The sequence below is a fragment of the Geospiza fortis genome, unplaced genomic scaffold (assembly GCF_000277835.1).
Source record: "Geospiza fortis unplaced genomic scaffold, GeoFor_1.0 scaffold213, whole genome shotgun sequence".
Lineage (NCBI taxonomy): Eukaryota > Metazoa > Chordata > Aves > Passeriformes > Thraupidae > Geospiza > Geospiza fortis.
The window spans coordinates 1,625,157-1,634,655 of record NW_005054399.1 but is presented as its reverse complement, the minus strand read 5'-3'; the positions used below and the strand labels follow the sequence as shown (position 1 = coordinate 1,634,655).

Below are 9,499 nucleotides of genomic sequence, written 5' to 3'. Positions count from 1 at the left end.
GCTCAGAGTCATCCACCCATAGGCTGGGACCCCCCCGGGCAGGGAGGAACCAAGGCCCAGTTGTGCTCTGGCCAGGCCCACCCAGACCTGGGATTAACCTCAGCCCGGTATTTAAGGCAGGGCCACTCCCTTGGTCTCGGTGACACCAGCATCACCCTCTGGTGCCATCATCCCAGTCCCTCCTCGCTGGGAGGGGATGAACCCGAACATCCAAGAGCTCCCTGCAGCTGGAGAAGGCTGAGCTGGGCAGGATGAACAGCACAGGAGCACGGGAGGAGCTCAGTGCTTCCCCTCATGCCATGGAGAATGCTTTATGGCTCCTCAGGGCAGCCGGGGAGCAACAAATCCTGGTTTTCTGCAGGTCCTCAGGACCCACTACATTCCCACCAGCAGCCCTCGTGCCAGGCAGCCCCAGCTTGTGGCACCACATCCCTGCCAAAGGCACCTCAGAGATCCAGGGCGCTAATTTTCACCCAGGATTTAAGGAAAACATCCCCCCTGGATGAGTTTTAACCTCCCTGAGCAGGAGCAGCACTGCTCCCTGCCTGCCCACGGAGAGGATTTGTCTGGGATCACATTCTCAGGGAAATCTCTCCCAGCCTTTCCCTCCAAATTAAAAATCCAGGCAGCAATTTCCTCCTCCTTCCTCCCTTGGCTGAAAGGCACCATGAAACTCCAAACCTCCCAACTCCTTCACCCCCTCAAGGAAGGATTTTACAGAGACAACAAAGTGGGGTCACACAGAGTGATCTACCAGGGATCCCTGTGCTGGGGGATGGAATTCGCACAGAATCCCAGATGGGGAGGAAAGGACCTTAAAGATCCCCTGGTTCAGTCCCCAGACACCTCCCACTGTCCCAGGTGCTCCCAGCCCCAATTTCCAGCCTGGCCTGGGCACTGCCAGGGGTGCAGGGGCAGCCCCAGCTGCTCTGGGCAATCCTGGCTGTGGCTGCAATGCCCAGCGGGGACAGACGTGGATCAGGGCTCAGCACCAGCCTGAGCAGCCCCACCCCAGCATCCAGGAAGAATCAGGGACGCAAAATGACCAGCCTGTACACACAGAACGGCTCAGGAGGGAAGGAACCACTGAGGGTCATCCAAGTCCAACCTCCCTGTTCAAGCAGAATTCCCCAGAGCCCATCACTCAGGACTGAGTCTTTCCTCTGGCACAGGAGGGGCACCTTAGCCACCAAATTCCTCAAAAACTGCCCACACAAGGGTCACCACCAGCAATGCCCATCACAGGCACAGGGGCACACTCAAAACTGCTCCTGAATTTTACAGAGATTCCCCCAGCAAATGAGCTCTTTATTAAAAACCAGCTGGTGGTGTTGACATCTCACGCCCAGATGGGCTCATAAAGGGGAATAAGGATTGTATCAGCGACAGCCCCAGCCAGGATGGGGCTCCAAGGCCCTACTCTACCTGCTCACACCAGGGCAGCCCTGCAGCCCCATCCTCCCCTGCGCACCGTGAACCCTGCTGCACTTTTCCCATGGCCCCAGAGCAGGCAGTTCACCCTATCTGCAAACATTTCCAGCCTGCCTCCGAGCTCTTCAGGCTCTGAGGAAAACAGGAAATGATTCAACGGCAGTGACCTTAAAGGACACCCAGGGCTCTGTGTGCAGGACAAGGGGAGCGCCTCTGGGGTCACCAAAGTGCAGCTGGGATCACCCAAATCCACCTGGCATCACCTCTTCGGGTTCAAAAAGGACCTTCTAAAGCCATTTTCCTCCTGCTCCATCCCTGCGGGGTCAGAGCTCCTGCAGCAGTGTGAAAACACAGAGAAATCACTGAGAATCACCCAAAAATCTGGGCTGGGGGTGCTGTCCCAGCGTGGGGATCCCTTGGGGACACCCGGGCAGGGTCAGTCCCTCCTCCTCCTCCAGGGATCAGCAGTGAAATCAAATTCCTCACTAACCAAAGCCCCGAGGGAACAGCTTCCCTGCAGGATCCCCAGGCTGGGAGCTGCTGATTTGTGCCACAAAATCCTGCGTGGGCTTGTGCTGCTCTCACCGCAAAATCTTCAATTTAAGGCCCTGAACTGGAACGACTCCAAGACATTTATTTTTAAATACATACATATAAAAAAAAAAATCCCAATTCAGCATCTGTTCCGGGCAGAAATCCTCGGGGAAAACTGCTTATCCCCCTGCAGAGATGATCCAGGGCTTTTGCTGGGCTCTTAAACCTCCCAGCTAACGCAGTGCTTGGCTGCTGGAACAAACAGCGTTTGGAGCTGAGCTCTGCAAAGCCCCTCTCTGGGATCAGGCAGGGCTGAGCCCCTGCTCACACCCCCAGCACTGGAGCCACAGCCAGCCAGCTCCTCTTTATTCTCCTTTTGCCTGGCTGTGTTCTGGGCAGACATTTCCCCATCTCCCGGGGGGATGCGGCCTTTGTGAAACCCGAGTTTCCCTGGAAGAGCAGCGTTGTTCTCGGGGCTTCCCAGGATCCTGCCTGGGAGGGCTCCGGGGAGAAGGCTGCTCCCTTCTCTGAGCCAGCGCTGCACAGGGTCGAGTTACAGCCACATGCGTGCTGCAAGGCAACACAACTCAACTGCTTGGTTTTTTTTGGTCTCACAAAGCCAAAAATTGCCCACACGCCAAAAAAAACTAAAAAACAAACAAACAAACAAAAAAAAAACCAACAAAAAAAACCCCAAAAAACCTAAAAAAGAAATAAATAAAAAAAAACCCAAAAAAACCACAAAACCAAAACAAAGCAAAACAAAAAAACCAACAGAAAAAAAAAACCCAAAACACTGCAAAATGAAGATTTTACCAAAAAAAAAAAATATAAACCTGCAAAATGAAGATTTTGCAAAGAAAAACCCTGCAAAATGAAGATTTTGCCAAAAGAAAAAAACTGCAAAATGAAGATTTTTGCCAAAAATAAACCCTGCAAAATGAAGATTTTGGCCCCCCAAAAAACTCTGCCAAATGAAGATTTTGCCAAAAAAAAAAAAACCAACTGCAAAATGAAGATTTTTGGAAAAAAAAAAAAACCTGCAAAATGAAGATTTTGCCAAAACAAAAAACCTGCAAAATGAAGATTTTGCCAACAAAACAAAACCTGCAAAATGAAGATTTTGCCAAGAAAAAACCTGCAAAATGAAGATTTTGCTAAAAGAAAAAAACTGCAAAATGAAAATTTTGCAAAAAAAAACAAACTGCAAAATGAACATTTTGCCAAAAAAAACCCTGCAAAATGAATTTATTTTTATCCCCCCAGGAATCCAGGCACTTGCAGTGAGTGCACGATCAGGGCACACTCCATCCCAGTCTGTGCCATGCCCAGCAATGTCTGTGCAGGTAAATGCTGCCTGCATGGTGCAGTGCACTCACAGCCCAGCCCTGGGGCTGCAGCTTGGCCCAAAGCTGCTGCGTTTTCCAAGGAAAACCTTTCGGAAGCTCAGCTCAAGCTGCTCCATTTAACAACGCACAAACAAGACGTTAAATAACAATGAAACGCTCTCAGAAAAAACTTTAAAAACCCGATTGGGTGTTGCCAGCTCTCACAATCTCATGGCAACTCTTTGCAGCATCTGATTTTTTATTTCCCGGGGAGTTTCCAGCGCTGCTGACGGGATCTGGGGTCCCTCGGGGGCTCACCTGGGCTCACCTGGGCTCACCCAGAGCCAAGCGCAGCTCCCTGGGGCTGCCCTGGGTGCCCCTTGGCCCGTGGGTGCCCCAGCCTGGCTCTGTGCCACCCCTGCAGGGAGCAGGGCTGCTCCCATTTGGGGGCTGGAGTCACGAATGCCACCAGCCCTGATTAACGAGGGGGTTCCACACCATTAATTAGCACCTCCAGGAAAGCAGAACCCAGAAGCGCCAAAAGGAGCCGAACTCTGCCATCCAACCAAACCCACAAAAACCCTTGCCCAGTTCAACCCCAGTGCCAGGGACCCCCCTGTGCCACTGCGACCCAGCCCTGAGGCACAGCCCAGCCCAGGGATGTCCCCTGCTCCCCACTGCCCCAAAGGGCTCACCAAACCAACCTGCACCTTCACACCACGCCAGCCTGGCCCTGAGCAGGGACAGGGACAAAAAGGACATTTCAGAGCCAGCCCAGAAAGCTGCAGGAGCACCCAGGGTCTCTCCACACTGGTGGCCAGGTCCCAGGACTGTCCCCAGCCCCTCTGCCCCACAAAGGGCTAAAATGCTTTGAAAGCCACGGTTTAGGGCTTGATTCCTAATAAAAATAAGATAAAAAAATAGGGCTTTATTCCTAAATAAAAATAAAATTTAAAATAAAATAAAGAAATTTTAAAAAATATTCCATACCAGTGCCAGCGTGAACACCAGGTCCTCCAGGAGAGGAGGAGGAGGGAGAGGAGGAGGAAGAGGAGGGCACACACACACACAGAGCTACTCTAGAGGCCGAGGCCAGGCTGGTACCATCACCCTGGGTCCTGGTGGCTCCTGCAGTGCCTTGGCCACAATGTGATCCCAGATCCCCTCGCAGGCTGGCAGGGCAGGGTGTCCCTGGGGTGTCCCTGGGGTGTCCTGGGGTGTCCCGGGGTGTCCCTGGGGTGTCCCTGGGGTGTCCCAGGTGGCAGCAGCAGCTCCTGCCCGCAGTGGGATTTGCTGGAACTCCACCAAGCTCATCTCCTGGCTGTGCCACAATAATCACTGGGATCAGGGCTCCTAATCAGCTCAGCCCTGCCTGGGACCCCCTCCCCCTGTCCCCCATGCCCACCCCAGGGGCTCTGCCCACAGGATCCAGCCAGCCCTGCTGGGAACTGCAGTGTCACAGACATCTTCTATGAAATATCCCTTCTCTAGGGTTTTTCCTCCTGAGAAGCTGAGAGGCCTCAGGAACAAAATGTAACCAATGGTTATCTGCTGCTGTGGGATGCAACAGGTGCATCTGTGATTGGTCTCGTGTGGTTGTTTCTAATTAATGGCCAATCACAGCCCAGCTGGCTCAGACTCTCTGTCCGAGCCACAAGCCTTCGTTATCACTTTTTCTATTCTATTCTTAGCTAGCCTTCTGATGAAACCTTTTCTTCTATTCTTTTAGTATAATTTTGATATAATATATATGATGAAATAATAAATCAGCCTTCTGACACATGGAGTGAGATCCTGGTCTCTCCCTCATCCTGGGAGCCCTGTGACACAGTCACACTGCAGCCCCTGGATGCACTCCAGGATCACCCAGGACAGGTCAAACCTTTCCATCCCTGCTTGGCAGGGCTGGAGAAAACCCAGGCAGGAGCACTCCTGCCTAATTTACATTGCTGACATACTTTCAGCCAGCAGCCACGGTGTTTCCTCTCCTTTTCCTGTGGTTTTGGGCAGAAAATGGCTCCTCTGCTCCCTCCAAAACAAACCTCAGCTGCAGAACCCACCAGGGCTGGGGGACAGCGGGTCCTGCCCTGCCCTGGGGACACCTGGGGATGTCCTGAGGGGACAGAGAACACTGCTCAGAGCCCTGGTGTGCATGCCCACCTCCAGCTGGGACTTTGCATCCCCTGCACTTTGGATATGCAGGCAGCAGCACTGGGGGATGCGGGGCAGGGGATGCACAACCTCAGGGCTGGGGGGCACAAATGCAGGATCCTGACCCCAACCCAAACCCCAGCAGGCACAGGAGTGAGGGGCAACACTGGGAGCCTGGAAAGAGCCAAGGAAGGGGAGAAACCAGTGCAGGAAGGGAACCCAGGGGTTACTGCACCACCAGAACAAGGGTGGTTTGTTTTTTTTTTACAACCCCCGTCAGGGGCACCCTCCCTCGGCAGGACTGGTTCTGCTGGAGCTGAGCTGAGCTTTAATTGCCACTATTATCACCACGGGCCTGTTGGGAGCTCAAAGGCTGCTGCCTATGCAGGATTTAGGGATGTGCTTCACTTTAAGCAGATTTTTGTCACCGCTCTGGGAAGGGGAGGGGTGAAACCCCTCTGTCCTCCTCACTGCAGAGATGAGGAAAGCTGGAGAAGCAGGAGCCCTCAGTAGTGCCAGCAGTGCCCACAGCCCTTGCCAAGGGGAGCAGGAGCTTTGGGATGGGGCCATGGCTGGAGCAGGATTGCTGCCTCCATTCTGCCCCTGCTCAGCAGGGCTGGGCTCCCTCCCCCTTCCCCAGGAATGACTCCAGCTTCCCATTACAGCAGCACCACAAAGGGGGCTATGGCAGCCCCCAGGGCCAGGGGATCTCAGGGACACCTGGAGAGGGGACAGCAAACGCCCAAGGAGCCTCAAACCCACCCAGAGAGAGGGGCTGAGGCTGGGGGAGGCAGAGCAGCCCCGGGGCTGCACTGTGGAGAGGGGACAGGGCAGCTCTCCCCCATGCCCAGGGCTGCCAAAGCACAGCCAGGATGCTCTGGGGGCTTCCCAGGGCCTGGCCGGGCCCCTGATCCACACGGGGATGCTGCAGCTCCCTGCACACACTGCTGGGAGGGCTCGGGGCTCATCCATCCATCCGTCCGTCCATCCATCCATCCGTCCGTCCGTCCGTCCGTCCGTCCGTCCGTCCGTCCGTCCGTCCGTCCGTCCGTCCGTCCGTCCGTCCGTCCGTCCGTCCGTCCGTCCGTCCGTCCGTCCGTCCGTCCGTCCGTCCGTCCGTCCGTCCGTCCGTCCGTCCGTCCGTCCGTCCGTCCGTCCGTCCGTCCGTCCGTCCGTCCGTCCGTCCGTCCGTCCGTCCGTCCGTCCGTCCGTCCGTCCGTCCGTCCGTCCGTCCGTCCGTCCGTCCGTCCGTCCGTCCGTCCGTCCGTCCGTCCGTCCGTCCGTCCGTCCGTCCGTCCGTCCGTCCGTCCGTCCGTCCGTCCGTCCGTCCGTCCGTCCGTCCGTCCGTCCGTCCGTCCGTCCGTCCGTCCGTCCGTCCGTCCGTCCGTCCGTCCGTCCGTCCGTCCGTCCGTCCGTCCGTCCGTCCGTCCGTCCGTCCGTCCGTCCGTCCGTCCGTCCGTCCGTCCGTCCGTCCGTCCGTCCGTCCGTCCGTCCGTCCGTCCGTCCGTCCGTCCGTCCGTCCGTCCGTCCGTCCGTCCGTCCGTCCGTCCGTCCGTCCGTCCGTCCGTCCGTCCATCCATCCATCCGTCCATCCGTCCATCTGTCCATCCATCCGTCCATCCATCTGTCCCTCCTGGGAGGGTTCGGGGCTCATTCCATCCATCTCTGTCCATCCATCCGTCCATCCATCCCCCCTGGGAGGGCTCAGGGCTCACTCCATCCTTCCCTCCATCCCTACTGGAGGGCTTGGAGCTGATTCCATCCATCCATCCATCCATCCATCCATCCATCCATCCATCCATCCATCCATCCATCCATCCCTCCTGGGAGGACTTGGGGCTCATTCCATCCATCCCCTTCATCCATCCCTCCCTACTAGGAGGGCTCAGGGCTTGTTCCATCCCTCCTGCCCTGCTGGGAAGGCTCAGGGCTCACTCCATCCATCCTCTCCATCCTCTCCACCCTCTCCATCCCTGCTGGGAAGGCTCAGAGCTCCCTCCCTCCCTCCGTCCCTCCCGCCAGCCGCACGCTCTCCCCCACTCCCATCCCCCGGTCTGCAGCCAGTCTGAGCGGGCTCCAATTCCAGATGTTTGGTGAAATGCTATAAATAACAGAGGGGGAGGGGAGCCGGGGCTGCTGGGACGCCAGCCCCAGCAAACACCAGCAGATGTTCCTCCCCCTGCTGCAGGGCCAGGGCTGGGAATGGGCAGGAAGGGGCAGCTCCAGCATCCAGAGACCCCCTCAGGCAGAGGGTGTGCACCAGCCAGGAACGAATCCTTGGGCAGGAGCAGCAAATGGGAATAAATCCCTGGGCAGAAGCAGAAAATGGGAATAAATCCTTGGACAGGACAAGAAAATGGGAATGAATCCCCGAGCAGGAGCAGAAAATGGGAATGAATCCCTGGGCTGGGATGCAGCCCGGGGATTCATTCCCTCCTGCCAATCCAGGGGCTGCACCAGCACACACCCAGTGCCCCTTGGATGCATCCCTGCCTCCCTCTGGATGCATCCCACACGTCCTGAGCCAGCAGGCAGCACAGGATGGCAGGGAGTGACTCCAATTAGCAATGGAACACATCCAGCCAGGGCTCCTCAGCAGGACCCACGGCCAGGCTGCAGCTGAGAGGGCAATTCGGGTATTCCTGGGATAATTCCTAGGTTAATTCCTGGTAACTTGGATATTCCTTGTGATTTGGATATTCCTGGGATAATTCCTGGGAATTTGAGTATTCCTGAGATGATTCCTGGTAAAATTTGGATATTCCTGGGATAATTCCTGGGATAATTGCTGGTAATTTGGATATTCCTGGGGTAATTCCTGGTGAAATATGGATATTCCTGGGATAATCCTGGTAACTTGGATATTCCTGGGATTTTTCTGATTTTTCAGGCAGTCCCTGAGAGGAGGAGGAGGAGGAGGATGAGCCATGCCATGGAAAGCCCAGACTCACAGCACAGCTCCCTATGGAGGGGAAGGATGATGCCCACAGTGGGCACCCAGCCTCAGCAGGGTCCTGCTGGCCCCAGGACACTTCCCTGAGCCCTGCAGCCCTTTTGGGCACAGCTGAGGGCACAGTGGGGGTGCCAGGGTGGTGCAAAAGTCATCACAGGAGGTCAGTGAGGCCCTTCACCATGCCACGCCACCAGAGCAGCAGCAGGAAGCGGTTTGCAGTGCCCTGTGCCCCCCACCCAAGTGCCCAGCTCACTGCCAGGTGCTGGGGGATGCAGAGCTGTGCCAGCGCCCTGCCAGAGCCCTGTGACCCCACGGAAGTGCCAGGCAGGAGAAAACAGGAGCAGGAAGGATGTGGGCAGGTGCCCAAGGTGCAGCCCGCGGTGGCAGCACCGCCAGGCTGTGCCATGGCACCACTCCCAGCCCTGCCCTGGCAAAAGCCCTTCCCTCCCAGCCCCCAGCAGGGCTCCACTGCGGGAATCCTCCTGCCAAAGCAATCCCAGCTCAGCCTGCCCTCCGCGCCCCCAGGCACGGGGTAAGCCTGGATTTGCCCCTCTCCGACATCCCTGCAGCTTTGGGGCAATCCCTGAGCACAAAGGGGCCTCTCAGCAGGGCCCCTCCTGCCTGGCACCTCGTGTGCCCATGGGGACAGCCCCAGGGAGGGTCCCTGATGGGCACAGCCCCGCTGTGGGGACACCAGCTCTGCCCAGCCCCAGAGGGTGCAGCAGGGATGGAGCTGATCTCCCAGCAGTGATGGAGCTGTCCCCTGTCCCCTGCCCAGCCCCACTGGGTGCAGCAGGGATGGAGCTGATCTCCCAGCAGTGATGGAGCTGTCCCCTGTCCCCTGCCCAGCCCCACTGGGTGCAGCAGGGATGGAGCTGATCTCCCAGCAGTGATGGAGCTGTCCCCTGTCCCCTGTCAAACCCACAGGGTGCAGCAGGGATGGAGCTGATCCCCAATCAGGGATGGAGCTGCCCCTGACCCCTGCCCAGCCCCACTGGGTGCAGCAGGGATGGAGCTGATCTCCCAGCAGTGATGGAGCTGTCCCCTGTCCCCTGGCAAACCCACAGGGTGCAGAAGGGATGGAGCTGATCCCCAATCAGGG

General features: G+C 57.0%; 1 protein-coding gene across 1 annotated transcript in view; it reads right to left on the bottom strand.

Annotated features, from left to right (window-relative positions):
• SLC9A3R2 (SLC9A3 regulator 2) overlaps positions 1 to 9,499 on the bottom strand; it is a 31,278-nt gene that overhangs the window by 7,892 nt on the left and 13,887 nt on the right. The window lies entirely within an intron of this gene.